At 42.7% G+C, this 17,191-nt stretch overlaps 1 non-coding gene across 1 annotated transcript; it reads left to right on the top strand.

Annotated features, from left to right (window-relative positions):
* The first annotated feature begins 5,648 nt into the window (after positions 1 to 5,648).
* Trnat-ugu lies at positions 5,649 to 5,723 on the top strand. Its single transcript has one exon. It is a non-coding gene; the product is annotated as a tRNA-Thr (tRNA).
* The last annotated feature ends 11,468 nt before the right edge of the window (positions 5,724 to 17,191 follow it).

A 17,191-nucleotide genomic window follows, 5' to 3' on the forward strand; every position in this document is an offset into this window, starting at 1 on the left:
AAACTGTGATTTAATAATCGTTCTTGAACTTTAAAGAAACTGGTTCACACTTTATTTCATCCCAATCATACACCTATATGCCGCGCAGTGTTGCCGCGCGGTTTGAGGCTCCTCGTTACGGATTGCGGGGCCCCTCCCGCCACATGTTCAAGTCCTTCCTCGGGCATGTGTGTGATTGTTCTTAGCATAAGTTATTTTTAGTAAAATGTAAGTCTGGGGACCGACGACCCCGGCAGTTTGGTTCTTTAGGAATTCACACACACTTGAACACCTTTTTGAACACCTATATAGCGTTCCTTCCTGATGTTTGATTAAGGGGCTCCGGAACGCCCTATACTTGCAATGTTAAAATAACGCTTATTTGAGGTAGGAAGTTGAACTTTTTACAGATTATTTATTGGAATATGGGCTACAACTTAACACAGGGATTTTACAAAATTTTAGTTCAGTTATTAAAGATGATTTTTTTTCAATTGTAATGAAAATTCACAACATTTTTTGCAATTTTTAATTTATATATTCAAAAATATACAGTTTTCTCGAACAAGGCTGTGTAAAATTATGCAGAAGGTACTGTGTAACATTTACTGAAAGTTTGAAACAAATATGTTTGGAAGACCCTTAGAAAACATGTAATTAGTATGAGAAAATAAAAGTTATGGGAATCGAGCGATAAAGATTGGATTAACTTTTTAGTGCATTCCAGGTCCATAGGATGGATTATCTTCATCCTCTGCAAACTCCTCCTCCAGCTTCCTCTTGTTCCTCCTCCTGTTTACTCTTGCTTGTATTTCTAGACTCTTTACAGCCCTGTCTGTAGCCCGAAGGCGTTCCTTGTCTAAAGCAAGCATCGCTCGTTGTTGTGTTCGTAGATTTTGCTACCATTTTCTTCAGTTGCAGTTATTGCAACTCTGTTCCAAAAGGTGGTCATGTATGAACACTTATCACATTTTAGTTGTATTTCACTAGCAAGTCCTACGTGCTTTATTATGGAGAGTTCCAGACCAACTTCACTACAATGAATACATCTCACACAGTTTGAAAAAATTCCTTTGAGAATCGACATATCAAATATTTCATTCACTTCCGATTCGCCCATAAAACATTCATAGTTTTCACTCATTGAGCCAAGCTTCTTCTGTGAAGTATTTTCTTTCCCACTTTGACTGCTATGGGCAGGTATACTTGAGAGGTTAGGTTCACTCACTTCGTTATCGTCTTTATTGTTTACAGTAATAACACATACCTTTGGCTTTCCAACATTTCTCCTTTTCTTAAAAGCCTTCAGAGGATTTCTAATAACTTTACTTTTACTCATTATTATATTTCAACAAAACAGAGACTCAAGAAACAGAATTGATTACGAATATTTTCGAGATAACGACAGAGTAATTAAACATGAACAATCGACAATCACACCAGCGATATGTATTGAACCATCACAGGTTAGCCACAACACATACTTTATCTCACATCACTAAAATGTACCTGATGAACACGGACGTTAATAATAACACCATTTGACAGCAGTTTAACAGCGCCACAGTGGGTCACGCCCATGTAGAACACATTTCAAAAAAAATTTTAAAATAGTTGTAGTCTTCGGAATTGAATAAATTATATATCTATTAAAAGGTAATAGTCTGCAGATTCAGAAAACGCAAAAAAGTAAAAATTGAACTTTTCATGATTTTGAGCCTTTCCGGAGCCCCTTAACTCGAGCATCCTGTCTTACAGACTTATGAAGTGCCAAGTTAATATGAAGAAGCACCATCCAAATGGTTTTCGTGTAAATAATGAGAGTAATAGCTTTTGCAAGTAAATTCCAGTAAGAAAAGGTTTTCTTGAAGTAAAATGTTGAGTATAATAAAGTGTGTGCTTCAGTATCTAAACATTTTAGTTTTAAGTTTATTGGTTAAGGAAAGTGCTTTTCTAGAGGCCCCCCTCCCCCCCCCCCCCCCCCACACCTGAACAAATCTTTTTAGGTTGCTTGATGTTATCTAATGGGCTTTTTCTCTTTCAAAAGCGTAGTGTATAAGGGTGTAGCAGTCAAAAAGAAACCCCTGTGTCTGCACCAAACTTATTTACGTGGAGTTATATTTGGTTGAAGAACCACCTTAAACAGTAGCGAGAAAGTAGGAGAAATTCATAGTTCTGCTTTTCCAATACTTCTCTGTTTCATTTCCTGGATAGGCTGGCGACCGTTGGTGCATATTTGAAACCACTAAACGAACTTGGAACTGTGTTGTCCTAGCTACGGTATAACACTATTCATACTGCTTTTCTTTCTAGCCGCTAGGTAATATCTTAGGAAAAGAATTGAATATTCTGATATACTTATCCATTAGATACAACACACGATCAAATCCTGTAGAGGGTACTTCAACTGATCAGCTTTTCCTATTAACAGGACTATCCTCACATAGTGTACTCTACTGGGAAACTAAAATACATTTAGTAGGATGGTTATACGTGGCAAAATAGGGACACGGTTTTCTGTTACTTACGTAAAAGCATACTAAATTACAATAGTAGCGGTAGGGTTGTAGGATACCTTCTGGATGTCAACGAACACGACGTCTGAGTGGGCGCCGGTGTCTGCTGTTTTCTGGGTCTCGTAGACGAACAGAGGGATCTGCGTTTCACCCAATCGTTGTTTTCGTAATCCATGTTATTTCCTGCAGAGGAGATTTCTGACCCCGGAAAATGTCGTAATACGCGGGTATGCTTCAGATGGCTCTGAGCACTATGGGACTTAACTTCTAAGGTCATCAGTGCCCTAGAAGTACTTAAACCTAACTAACCTAAGGACATAACACATATCCATGCCCGAGGCAGGATTCGAACCTGCGACCGTAGCGGTCTCGGGGTTCCAGACTGTAGCGCCTTTAACTGCTTGGCCACCACGGCCGGCAATACGCCGGTGTAAAAATGTTCCAAGATTTTACAACTGACTGACATCGAGTACATAGGCCTGTAGTTATGCGCGTCTGTCCGACGACACTTATTGAAAACGAGAATGATCTGTGTTTTCTTCCAGTCGCTGGGATCGCTTGCCTCCTTCATGGACCCATGGTAAACTTCTACTAGAGGAGCGGTTCTCTCGCATGTTCTACGTAGAACCGTACTGGTATCCCGCCAAGGCCACTGGCCTTCTCTTGTTGGGTCACAGTTTTGTCATTCGTGTAAGATTTAAAGCCGACACTACAATGCGATCTTCCTCTGCAAAACAGTTATGGAAAAAGACGTCTAGTATGTCTGTCATTTTTGTGACGTCCTCCGTTTCAGTGCCATTCTGGTCACAGAGATGTTATCGATCCGTTTACTGACAGACCAGAATTGGATTTTCTGTCAAGATGAATTCGTTGAACGCTTCATGCACAGCTCGGCTTATGCAAGTTTTTGTTTCATTTAGCTTTTGTTGTTCTGTGAGGCTTTGGCTGTGTTTAAATTTGCTGTGAAGCTTTCTTCGCTTTCGGTTTCTAATATTTTGTAGTTGAAAAATCATTTCTATGAGTAGTCTTTGATGCATACGAATATTCAAAGGCCGTGATTAGAAGCAACAAGTTAAGGCAATATGGCTGGGTAGAAGCTTGACACTGTATCAAATAACATGGAACTGACTTGTTTTAGGGGTAAATAATTCAAATAGAAGGTCGTCAATAAGTTACATGCTGTCACAGAAAGAATATAGTTTATTTACAAGGAAACGTATCTCCACAACGAAATACAATCTGCATGAAATTCACAATAAGCACTCGATATAATAGGTCGTTAGTTCACAGAAATTCAGGAGATGATGATAACATTGAATGTACAACACAGCGGGTTCAAAACATAACATTCGTAACTAAAATCAGCCTCAGTTCATCAAAATTTAGCAACCGATACGTTCCCATTTAGCCATGTGGAAGAATATTGTCGCACCCAGAACGTCTAGTAATTGCGCGTAAACCAGGTAGAAATTATCGAAATGTTCCAAAATTCACCAAAGTTTCACCACAGCAAGTAATTTAATAATCTCAGCAGTTTTTCAGGACTGTGGAATATCCAAAGCAGCTCAGCTCGACAGCAAAGACAGTCTAGCTCACAAAGCAGAATCCTCATCAGCACAAAATCGCGGAAAGTTGCAGAATCACAATGAGAATGACAAGAGCACGTTCAAACAAGGAACAACTCATAGCTTCTAATCCGTGAAACCTTCCCAGTGGCTAACACACAGACACCTCTAACGATGCGAACATATCCTAGGGGACAAGAAAAGAGGTTTTTCAAAGGGCTTGTTTGGACCAGTCCAAGGTGAGTATAGCACAGATACGCAAAGCATTGAAAAAGGTAACTATCACAGTCTACTAAACTAAACTTTGTGTAAAAATGAAATTAGCCAATGAACAAGTAACTTTGGAAAAGTGTAAGTATAACTAAGGATTATAGTGTTTCGGGAAAATAGGTCTACGTAAATAAGTACTTTAAAAATAATAAAATAACTTTAAAAATCGGCATATACGCTTTGGCCATCTGGCACCAGATACATGCTAACCTAGAACCTAGCAGGCACATGCTACTGCTCTATTGTACTGTGCTACATTGCTGCATCACAAATTTTGTAATTTATACTTGTGTACCACATTAGACGCTATATATCAGTATGTTAGAAAGCGCCACACTACATGAATGTACTTCGTATCAGGACCAATCTAGTTTACTCAGTTGATTGGGTGATCAGCTCCTTTTTACGTCGAGGCACAACTCAGGGTTCACAAGGGCTGCCTTGCCGTACCAGGTAAGGTCTGGAGATTGGGAGCTGGCTGACATGGTCTCAGAAAATTCTTGCTGCTACTCGCCAAAAGCTCATCTCTTCGCTGCTTCCGGAAGATTATTGCAAGTGGATGTTCTGCCGTCATGCGTCTCCTTGTTGTGGTGTATGGCCTCTTCTTGGGCGTCTCTCGGTCATGTAGGCTTGCTCTTAGGTGTTTGGCTGTAAGCAAGTTCAGCTTGTGCCACTGCTCCTCATTCCTTATCACGTTATAGACTGGTTTATCACCAAAGACACATTCCCAGACGAGGTGGTCTGTGGTGTCGATTGCTTCACATTCATAAGTTTCTGTGGTGCGTTGGCGTATTTTCAGCAAGTATCTGGGATATGAACCACGTCCGGACACGCAGTGTATACCTCCCTTGCTCAGAAGGAAGTACGACATTCTTTTGTATTGGGAAGTAACTGGTAGAGGTTCTGCTCCCCGTTTCTTCCCTATCCTGGATCTATTGTCATTCTTTGTCAGTACCTACTTTTATTCCCCTATTCGACGTGGCTGTTCTGCCCAGTATCCCGAAAGATACTATTTAATTATCATTTCATTTCTAGCAAAGCTGCATGGTCATCCACGGTAACTGTTCTTTCGGGAACAGATACTACCGTCATATATAGTTAAAAATATGGGTTCCCGGCCTTTGACCTTCTTGTGCGAACGCACACGCTATGCCCGAACTCGTACGGGACTTGGTAGATTAATCTGCCACGAGCAATGAGTATGATGGGCAAACATCTATTAGGCGCACTACGAATGTAGTGTTGTGGACATGTTGGGAATGTGGATCTCACGGGGGGCGTGCAAGGGATAAGTCCCTGCAGACGCACTATCCTCTGTGCCCACGGTGGCTCAGATGGATAGAGCGTCTGCCATGTAAGCGGGAGATCCCGGGTTCGAGTCCCGGTCGGGGCACACATTTTCAACATGTCCCCAATGAAGTGTATCAACGCCTGCCTGCAGCTAGGGTGTCTATTTAATTATCATTTTATTTTCTTCATCTTTCTTCCTTACGGCTAGGGCCAGTGATAGTAAACCTAATATCACCAGAAACTCCTCAGTCGGTGTTTCTTTATACGCAGCTCTCAGGCCCTGGAATATACTTCTCTGCCCTCGCCGAAGTGTCTGTGCTGTCTTTCCTATCTGGTTTTATATGCAAAGTCGCTCGACCAGTAGACCACAATAGCGATTGAGTTGCGGTTGGTTCTTACTACACTTACCGGCAGCTGAAAGCTTCTTTGGCGAATTGTTATTGGTTCAGCATTTTAACGCCACCCTGGCAAACGATTTATAGGCGTGTATGATAGTTCTGAATTTGGTAGACTTTTATGCCTTTGTAACACTATATTTATGTTCTCTTCGCAGGTAGAACAACGTACGGTATTTCAACCTTGATAATATTTCTTTTAGTAACGTATAATCTGTTTTGTGTGCTGCTAGCGTTAATGTATTTGCTGCGCACCAATTTTTGTTTCAAAAACCTTCCTACAATTTTGCTGTAGTTTAGCTCTTATGTGGGCAGATACTGCAATTTTCACATCGTCTCCGCAGGTGGTGGAGGCTTTGGCGCTGTTTTTCAGAATATTACTTCTTGAGCAATAATTTTGCAAGCTATTATAAATACGCCTTGGACAGTCCAAGTGACTCAGTTTTTTAAAGGTGACAGGCCACGATAAATTACCGAGTGTGCCTGTTATACTTATCATTACGCATATGACATACTTGTCTCAGGTGTTCATAGCATGCATTGCGCGATTTAACGGATCTTCGATGGATTTCCCTTTCCAGAAACCGTAGTGTACAGGGCTCATAACAATTACCCCTATGTGGTCGCTCAGGCGGGGCATAGTCCCGCACATTGGCTACAGAATTTACCAAACGCGTCGGCCTTTAAGATTTCGGTCTTTTTCTCCCCTTTTTCTTTGGTACAGTCGTATTAGAGATCTTCCAGATTCTTGTCACGCGTCCCAACAAAAGACATTCGTTTAACACAACATTAGATACGGAACAATTCGGATTACTAGATGATGCAATCCCTCTGATATAATTCCACCCATCCCAGGTGCTTTCATCTTCTTTAGCTTTGTTATTGCCAGCCTTACTTCCTCCTCGGCAATTGATATCGCAATTATATTACTGACATGCTTCTTACCTAATTCAGAGCGAAGATACTGATGGTCCTCCATCGCCTGACACTAGATGTCTGAGTAGATACTGCACTGATGTCTCCCAGTGTGTTGTCATCATGCCATCGGATCGTTTCAAGGTTGACGATATAGTCGTTCGTCGAGCTTTGGTGATTGCAGGTTTGTAATGAATATCTCAAATTTCTGTTACTATTTTGTCCTCATAGTATGAGTCCCATTTTTTTTTACCACTGACAGATTTCATAGTTCTCTATATGGTTGTGAGACTGTTCGATAGAGACTCAGCAATCTTTGTCGTTCTGTTTCCCACGCGGATCTCTGGTAGTGCCTACTTGCTTACCTAGCTCTGCGTCTTGAAGACTACAGGGCGGAACTCTGGCAATTTTAAACACATCTGACGTCCTAAAAATGTTGTGATTACGTTGTTTCGAGTCGTCAACAAAGCTCGCACCAGTTAGTTGGCTCTGGTGTGAACACAGTGCCGTTTCCTTGCAGTCGTTATATCTTGAATACAGCCTTTAAAAGCTGTCAATTCGTTTTGCTTAGATCTTACATTATATCTATATTAACGTCTAAGTTATTATCTGCTTCTGTAATTGTGAAATAAATTAAATAGGTTCATTGTCACTTGTTGTAAGCCCGTCACAGAACCACACTAAAATATAGTCACTGACTTTCGAATATGCAGGGAAAGTATCAATATTCGTTGCCACACCTGCGTGATTTTGGAAAGAAGGCAGGTTGGGATTCCTATCCAAGAAATGAAGCCCAATTTCTTGTATAGCGTGCTGAAGGCACAGTCTTAATTTATCAGCTGTTACCCTGTTACATTACCGAGGGAGGTGGCGCAGTGTTTAGCTGACTGGACTCGCATCCGGGAGGACGACGGTACAAACCCTCGTCCGGCCATCCTGATGTAGGTTTTCCGTTATTTCCCTAAATCGCTTCAGGCACATTCCAGTATGGTTCCTTTGAAAGGGCACAGGCGACTTCCTACCCCATTCTTCCCTAATCCGATGGGACCGATGACCTCGCTGTTTGGTCCCCTTCCCAAATCAACCAACCAACCAATCTGTTACGTCACAAAGTTGATTTCGCACTGTCGTTCATAACTAAAATTTGTCTGTCGTGTTGAAGTATTGCAACTGTTTTTAACTTTTCTCCATGTGGTTGTATATCCTGACTGCACTGAAAATATTGATTAAATATGTAAAATTTTCCTAAGGGGGTCACTATTTGTCACAATGTGTTCCTCGGGTATTGGATGCCGACATGATGTTACCATCTGTGTCGTACCTGGCATGTGGAATAATGACCATTTCTGGAATGTGGCTTCTATGTAAGTTTTTGCAGCCGGTCGGAGTGGCCGTGCGGTTCTAGGCGCTACAGTCTGGAACCGCATGACCGCTACCGTCGCAGGTTCTAATCCTGCCTCGGGCATGGATGTGTGTGATGTCCTTAGGTTAGTTAGGGGACTGATGACCACAGCAGTTAAGTCCCATAGTGCTCAGAACCATTTGAACCATTTTGAACCATACGTTTGTGCAGGAATAACTCTCATTATCCTAGTTTTGTATCTCTATGGCGCTGCGAATCGCATTTATCTGGCTGATTGAGGGGAAATAAGTTGTCTGAATGTTGTGGAGGGCTAGTAGTTCCATTATCAGTTCCCAGATTAGTGGTTACAGTCCTCACTAATAGTTTAGTTTTCTGTTAGCCTCCATCATTTTTGACTGTATCACCTTCCATCTTTGGAATAAGAAGTGCAATATATAATTCCTCATCACAATCATTTGTACTAGGGGGCACAACGCAAGACTGGAATAACAAACATAATCATGTTACAAAAGGAGCCAATTTCATCCCATAGTCACCTTTTCGAAACACGTTTACGGCTAGCTAGCAGTTTTGTTCTCTCTCTGTCTCTCTTTCTCTTTCTCTCTCACCCTTTTTCCATCTCTGACTGTTGTTATAGAGAGCAGTCCGAAATTTTCTTTGATACAGCATTCACCGTTAGACTCTCCGTACAAGCCACTTCATTTTAGAAAAAGTACTGCAATCTACAGCAATTTGAAACTCCTTACATTTCGTATATTTATTTTCTTGTCCCCCTCCACAATCTTAATCACTCCCATTGCCCTCCATTATCGCCGCTTGTAGTCAAGCTGTCCCATAATGTTCTTTTTGTCCAGTTCCATTCATCATTTATACTAAGAACCCATATCTACTCCGTGTTTTCAGCAAACACCTATACCAACAACTTTCAAGAGCTTTTCTGTACTGGAGACGGTCAGCGCAAGCAAAACGGGAACAGTCTGTCACACCTGAAGTCAAAAAATCTCCAAAGCATACTTTAACAACAAAGTGCTCCTCCTTAACCAGTTTCCCAATTACCTTGGCGGCATAGTGGCTCGCACCTTTACCGTAAGGGCACCTAGTAGCAACGGTAGTTAAAGTCAACATACCCAGCAATACCTTGCACAAAAAGTATGTCAGCAGGTGGGTACCACATGCTTCCGCAGTGAGAGCTTCTGCCATAGAACTTGTACACTCTGTCACGGACAATGCATCTCGTCAGTGACTGCCCCTAAAGTACAACCCTGCAATAGTTACCTGTGTTAAGTGACATTTCACCTTCGCCCCACGCAAAGGGCTTATTGCTCCCTCAACTGAAGAGAATTCAAAGTGACCCAGAACTCCCCATGCGGAAAAAATTTATCATGTGCCACTGAGAAGGCTAAGCTCCTGAATATCCCGGAAGTACCAGCGAAGAAACTACTAGACACAGACTTTAACCTCATTGCGCCGTGTCGGAAAAGCTGGAGCGCCAACAATAATTTGACGGCTCAGTGGCCAGTTACCGACACCACAAAAGGACCTGCTGGTTTCGAAATTCTCTGCCGACAGTTAAAATCTCTTAACAGAGTACGAGCATCACGTGGAATAATCAAAGGTGATCCAGCATCAAAGTCGAAATTTGGTTCAGTGGGAAGTAAAGCTTTATTCTCCTAGCGCAGGCCTAGCTTGTTGTTTTCAACTACCCAAACTGGTACGAGGCGCCTGCGTGGTATGTTTGCACCCCAAATGCTGTTTCCGGCCAACGTGCTCGACCATTCTAGGAAATTTCTCGAATTTTTTTAAATAAACGATTCAAAGACGACTTTAAGAAACGCCGCTGTAACTGTCTTCTCAAGAGCTATCGAATGCAGTCTTAAGAAGTGTATGGTTCCATTAAAGAAAACCGTACTTGCTTCAATAACTCAGTTGATACAAGCACTAAAAACATTAAACAAACGTAAATATATGAGCCCCTCGATGCTCTAACGTTTGGAGAAAACCGCGTTTAGATATGTGTAGCCGTTTATGAAATAAAAGGGGCGTTACATCTTACGTAACTCACCCTGTGTAGTGCACGTTAGCAATAACAAGAAAACATCTCTCTAATGGAGGAATTTATTAACACATAATACAAATGTTAGTGCTGAGAAGCCTTTTCCTGGGGTACTTGGAGCGTAGCTTTATTTATTTAGCTATTTATCGTTTGCCACAAACTTCGATATATATGCTTCATTGGCTAGATGCAGGTTCACCTACGAATGGCCTCGCGGGGTAGCCACGTTGTCTCAGGCAGCTTGCCACGGTTCACGCTGCTCCTGCCCTTCGGAGGTTCGAGTCCTCCCTCGGGCATGGGTGAATGTGTTGTCCTTAGTGTAAGATAGTTTATGTTAGGAACTTACCACAAATTTCCAATTTAACCTACGAATGTGGTATATGGAAATATGACATCGCAAAGGGCCAAGGAAAACAGATTCAAATTTGTTTATTCTTCCAGATTTACGTGAGCTGAGACAGAGAAATCAACTGTTCATTCTTCAAAAATAAACAGATCTAGTACGCTGCAAAAAGCAACTACTACATCAGTTATCTGAATGTTAGAAAGAAGTTTTTATCGAACTTTTCCTGTACGTGACTTGGCACTTCTTAGAGGTAAAATACGCAGTGTAGAACAACTGTCTATCTACACTGCTGTGAATTATGTCCTATGGAATACATCTCTGGAACTAAACATTTTATTAAATGCACTTTGGTGATCATCGCAAAATAAATATACTTCTTAACGGAACGTCGTTTCATGCTGAATGTAAGCGTATAATAACAGTGTTAGCAGCTACGTACAATACACGCTATCGATTTATTTATCATTGCAAGGCAATTTCGTACAGAATTAAACGAAATAAACAATTTACTAACAATAATTTGGTAAACACGCAAATCATATAGCATAAATTGTTTTCCAAAAAGTAACTTCACCCTTAATTTAAGCATGTATTCAAATTGTTGGCAATGGTCTGAAAGGCAGATTTTCAATCCCCTTTAGAAAGAACGATGAACAGATGTAATTTCAGTGGCTGATGTGGTAGGGCGTTCATCGGCGATTCGGCGAGGCATTTCGTCTGGCGCAGATAGCGCTTAGTCATAGATTGCATCTTTGAGAGCTTCCCAAAGAAACAATTCAAGAGGAGTCAAATCAGGAGACTTCGCAGGCCATTTGACAATAGAATTTCGTCCTATTCATAGTCCAGGGAAGTTGTCATTCAGTATTTACGATGCAATACGTGACGAGTGAGCTGGTCAATGGTCGTTTTGCAGTCACATACAGTCGAATATACAGTGGTACCTCTCTTAAGGAGAAACCTGTAGAATATTGGACAGAAGGTGTGAGTGCGAATATCCATTTAGAGTACCTGAAGTGAAGTAAGGCCTCACAATGTAATATTTTGCCGCAGCATACGTTTACACTCAACGGCCGTTCATGGCACACCTGACGAGGCCAGTGTAGATTTTCGGCTGGCCAGTAGTGAAAAGGCAAACCTACGTTTCTAGCATTTGTAGACCTAGAGAAAGCTTTTGACAATGTTAACTGGAATACTCTCTTTCAAATTCTGAAGGTGGCAGGTATAAAATACAGGGAGCGAAAGGCTATTTACAATTTGTACAGAAATCAGATGGCAGTTATAAGAGTCGAGGGGCATGAAAGGGAAGCAGTGGTTGGGAAAGGGGTGAGACAGGGTTGTAGCCTCTCCCCGATGTTATTCAATCTGTATATTGAGCAAGCAGTAAAGGAAACAAAAGAAAAATTTGAAGTAGGTATTAAAATTCATGGAGAAGAAGTAAAAACTTTGAGGTTCGCCGATGACATTGTAATTCTGTCAGAGACAGCAAAGGACTTGGAAGAGCAGTTGAACGGAATGGACAGTGTCTTGAAAGGAGGATATATGATGAACATCGACAAAAGCAAAACGAGGATAATGGAATGTAGTCAAATTAAATCGGGTGATGCTGAGGGAATTAGATTAGGAAACGAGGCACTTAAAGTAGTAAAGGAGTTTTGCTATTTAGGGAGTAAAATAACTGATGATGGTCGAAGTAGAGAGGATATAAAATGTAAACTGGCAATGGCAAGGAAATCGTTTTTGAAGAAGAGAAATTTGTTAACATCGAGTATAGATTTAAGTGTCAGGAAGTCGTTTCTGAAAGTATTTGTATGGAGTATAGCCATGTATGTAAGTGAAACATGGACCATAACTAGTTTGGACAAGAAGAGAATAGAAGCTTTCGAAATGTGGTGCTACAGAAGAATGCTGAAGATAAGGTGGGTAGATCACGTAACTAATGAGGAGGTATTGAATAGGAATGGGGAGAAGAGAAGTTTGTTGCACAACTTGACTAGAAGAAGGGATCGGTTGGTAGGACATGTTTTGAGGCATCAAGGGATCACAAATTTAGCATTGGAGGGCAGCATGGAGGGTAAAAATCGTAGAGGGAGACCAAGAGATGAATACACTAAGCAGATTCAGAAGGATGTAGGTTGCAGTAAGTACTGGGAGATGAAGAAGCTTGCACAGGATAGAGTAGCATGGAGAGCTGCATCAAACCAGTCTCAGGACTGAAGACCACAACAACAACAACAGTAGTGAATGTTCTACAAATTTACATTAGCATGGTTAGTAAACATAGCAACATCGGTAAGAAGCACCGCTGGAAAAATATTGGGTCGCCTCTCAGTTGCTGAAGGGCAAACCAAAAAAAGTCTATACGGCATTAGATATTACGGTCGTCGAGTGCATGATGTAGTGACAGATGATAGGGATGGAAATTCTGTCGATGAAGGATGCGAATGACATTCGTCTGGCTGATTCTACATTCCTTGGCTATATGTCTCGTACCACTGTACGGATTCATTAGCGTAGAAGCCAAAACAGCTGCTTCGTGCTCTCTGTCGGTTATAGTCTTCTTTCTGGTCATTAGTGTACATGTCTGCACGCAACAAATGCTGAAGCAGAAATGAGCGGCCCGCGGTGAAGACAAGTAAAAACGCAAATTTGTTGGAATTCTGACTCAGCTTAGCACGAGAGCTCTTCTGGGCTGCGTCTGCACCGCTAATGACGATTCCGGCCGCCATAGTCTCAAAACCTAGGATATTTGTCGTATTTCTTACGACAGTTTTCAACGCCAACATTAACAAACGCTATATCGCTGTAACTGTTTTCTCAAGAGTTATCGAATGCAGTTACAGAAAGTATACGATTCTGTTTATAAAAAACATACTTGCTTTAATATATCGGTTGATAACAGTGCTAAAAACATAGTCAAGCGTAATATTATATCCCCCTCGAGGCTCTAATATTGCCGTAAACCATGTTTCAATATATATAACCGTTCACGAAACAAGAGGAGTGTTGCGTCTTATTTGACTCACCCTGTATGTCTTCTCTTCTTTGGCATCACCAGTTATTTTGCCGCCCAAATAGCGGAACTGATCTACTCGTAAAGGTCCCTCAGCCTTCTTGGAATCAATTGAACGATGTCCCGCTATTCTTCTTATTCTTTTTATATTCATACTGCAGTCTCTTTCCAAGACACTATCCATTCCAGAAAATGTATTGGCAATTGCCAATAAGGACCCTAGTCCGCTGTGTATTGGAATGACAACAAGGCCTTTCGCGAGCAATGGCCTCAACCGATTCGTCTATCCGCGTACGAATCAAGGCCAGACGCGAACTCCCGTACGTTGTCGTCCATGTACGACAACCTGCCCTCGTACGATACGTATATTCCCGTCCTAGAATGGCATATTTATTGAGAGTCGATTGCTTGGTACTGGTGAATAAATACGAAATAGGTGTGCCGGTCCGAACGAACATTGCACCGTACTTATTAATAACACAGTATGTAGTAACGATCCATTCCATTCAGTTGCTCTTACACATCCTCCGCCATTTCTAACAAAATTACGAAGTCATCTCCAAATTTCAAATTCTTAATTTTTCTCCTCGATACCTTCACTGCTCGCTCAGTGTACAGATTGAACAACATCTTGGACAGTCTACAGCCCTGTCTCATTCCCCTCTGAATCACTGCTTTCCTTTCATGTCCTTTGACTCCTGCAAATGCAGTTCGGTTTCTGAAGAAACGGTAAATAAACCTTTAGCTCTCTGTATTTTAACTTTGCTATCTCGATAATTGCAAAGAATGTAACCCAGCCAACACGGTCAAGAAACTTTTTCTAACATTACTATTGCTACTACGAGGTGCATTCAAGTTCTAAGGAAGGCCTCCGATTTTTTTTCTCCGGACTGGAAAGAGATAGAAACATGCGCATTGTTTTAAAATGAGGCCGCGTTCATTGTCAATATCTCCCAGAGATGGCAGCACCGTACGGCAGATGGAATTTTACCGCCAGCGGCGAGAATGAGAACTGTTTTAAATACTTAAAATGGCGACGTTTTCCTTACTTGAACAGGGTGCAATCATTCGTTGTCTGAATTTGCGTGGTGTGAAACCAATGGAAATTCATCGACAGTTGAAGGGGACATGTGGTGATGGAGTTATGGATGTGTCGAAAGTGCGTTCATGGGTGCGACAGTTTAATGAAGGCAGAACATCGTGTGACAACAAACCGAAACAACCTCGGGCTCGCACAAGCCGGTCTGACGACATGATCCAGAAAGTGGAGAGAATTGCTTTGGGGGATCGCCGAATGACTGTTGAACAGATCGCCTCCAGAGTTGGCATTTCTGTGGCTTCTGTGCACAAAATCCTGCATGACGACCTGAAAATGCGAAAACTGTCATCCAGGTGGGTGCCACGAATGCTGACGGACGACCACATGGCTGCCCGTGTGGCATGTTGCCAAGCAATGTTGACGCACAACGACAGCATGAATGGGACTTTCTTTTCGTCGGTTGTGACAATGGATGAGATGCGGATGCCATTTTTCAGTCCAGAAACAAAGCGCCAGTCAGCTCAATGGAAGCACACAGATTCACCGCCACCAAAAAAATTTCAGGTAACTGCCAGTGCTGAAAAAATGATGGTGTCCATGTTTTGGGACAGCGAGGGCGTAATCCTTACCCATTGCGTTCCAAAGGGCACTACGGTAACAGGTGCATCCTACGAAAAAGTTTAGAAGAACAAATTCCTTCCTGCACTGCAACAAAAACGTCCGGAAAGGGCTGCGCATTTGCTGTTTCACCAAGACAACACACCCGCACATCGAGCTAACGTTACGCAATAGTTTCTTCGTGATAACAACTTTGAAGTGATTCCTCATGCTCCCTACTCATCTGACCTGGCTCCTAGTGACTTTTGGCTTTTTCCAACAATGAAAGGCACTCTCCGTGGCCGCACATTCACCAGCCGTGCTGCTATTGCCTCAGCGATTTTCCAGTGGTCAAAACAGACTCCTAAAGAAGCCTTCGCCGCTGCCATGGAATCATGGCGTCAGCGTTGTGAAAAATGTGTACGTCTGCAGGGCGATTACGTCGAGAAGTAACGCCAGTTTCATCGATTTCGGATGAGTAGTTAATCAGAAAAAAAATCGGAGGCCTTAGAACTTGAATGCACCTCGTACAATGCCCCTCGAACTACACTGGTTGCAAATCGCTGGTCTGAATTCGTACTAAATCTAGATAACAGTTAGTATAACCGAATGAAAATAACAGTTACAAAACTTCAATCGGCAAACCTCGGTGTCGAGCGAATGGTGGCCGCAGCTGTAGGGCGGAGCGCAGGTGTGTGCGTGTGTAGGGGCCTGGAGCCACGGCGCGGCGCGTTACCTGCCGCCCGGCGCCGCGGCGGGCTTCACTCGTTAACGCCGGCCGTCCGGGCCGCCGTAATTGGCCGTAAATTGCGTCGGATTGGGCGGCGGGCTGCCGGCTGCGGGATGCTGCAGGAATTAGAGTCCGAACGCAGGCAAATTGCGGACGGCGAATTAATTACGTCGCAGTTAGCGGGCGGACAGCCGCGGAGGGCTCCTTCTAATAGCGGTTCCCGCGAAATCAGTCAGGGTGCCCGCCTAACCGGTGCCTCTGGCGGCTCACAGGTAGCGACGCGTCTCTGGCTCTGATTTTAGTTCAACCGCTGAGCAGAGCTGCGAGACCTGGCATCGAGGGGAGCCGTGCAAACATAGGGCTAACTACGGATGGGAGGAGACGGGTGTTTATCTTGACGTCTAATAAAGAACACTGTCTACCATTTAACGTTCCATAGACGACGAGGTTATTGGACCACTAGCTTCACTGGGAGGACGTAATAGGCTTTGACCCTGTTGAAGCAAGCGCAGAATTTGTGTGTACCAATATCACCAAACCTCGAAACAGCCAGCTGGGATGTACAAGTACGTGCAATTTGGGCAGTACAAACAGACTCTCATTTTGTGGTTTTCGGCTTCCCCAGCGTAGGAAAACTTCGAAAATTTCTGGCGTACGGAGTCGGGTGCTGTCGTTCAAATGACGCCTTCTGGACGACGCCACCCGGCTGAAGGCACGAGAAACATTCAGAATCAACCTGGTGTCACAGGAATCTGGTGTCAATGACTTAATATCAGTAGACAGTGTTGATGCGTCTGTGCTCGACTAGCAGTTGGGCAAAGAGAAAAATATTCCAATCTCGGCAAGTGATCGGCAGAAATATTTTTAAAATACGTGAAATGTGTTCGCATTTGCGAATATGGACCAAAGGCAGCTGTATAATAGTATGACGACGGTGAAAATTTTTGCTAGAACAGGATTCGACCCAGGATTTCTCGCTTATCGCGAGCTGTCGGTTATCGTTAGACTATCAGAGCACGACTTCGGCCATACCCGCACACAATTGATGGTTGTCCATATTCGAAACTGTCAGTAGGTAGTAGTCGCCTCAGTGCTTATTTCTCGGACATGCACGACTGTCCGT

Source organism: Schistocerca piceifrons, chromosome 6, assembly GCF_021461385.2.
Source record: "Schistocerca piceifrons isolate TAMUIC-IGC-003096 chromosome 6, iqSchPice1.1, whole genome shotgun sequence".
NCBI classification, from domain to species: domain Eukaryota; kingdom Metazoa; phylum Arthropoda; class Insecta; order Orthoptera; family Acrididae; genus Schistocerca; species Schistocerca piceifrons.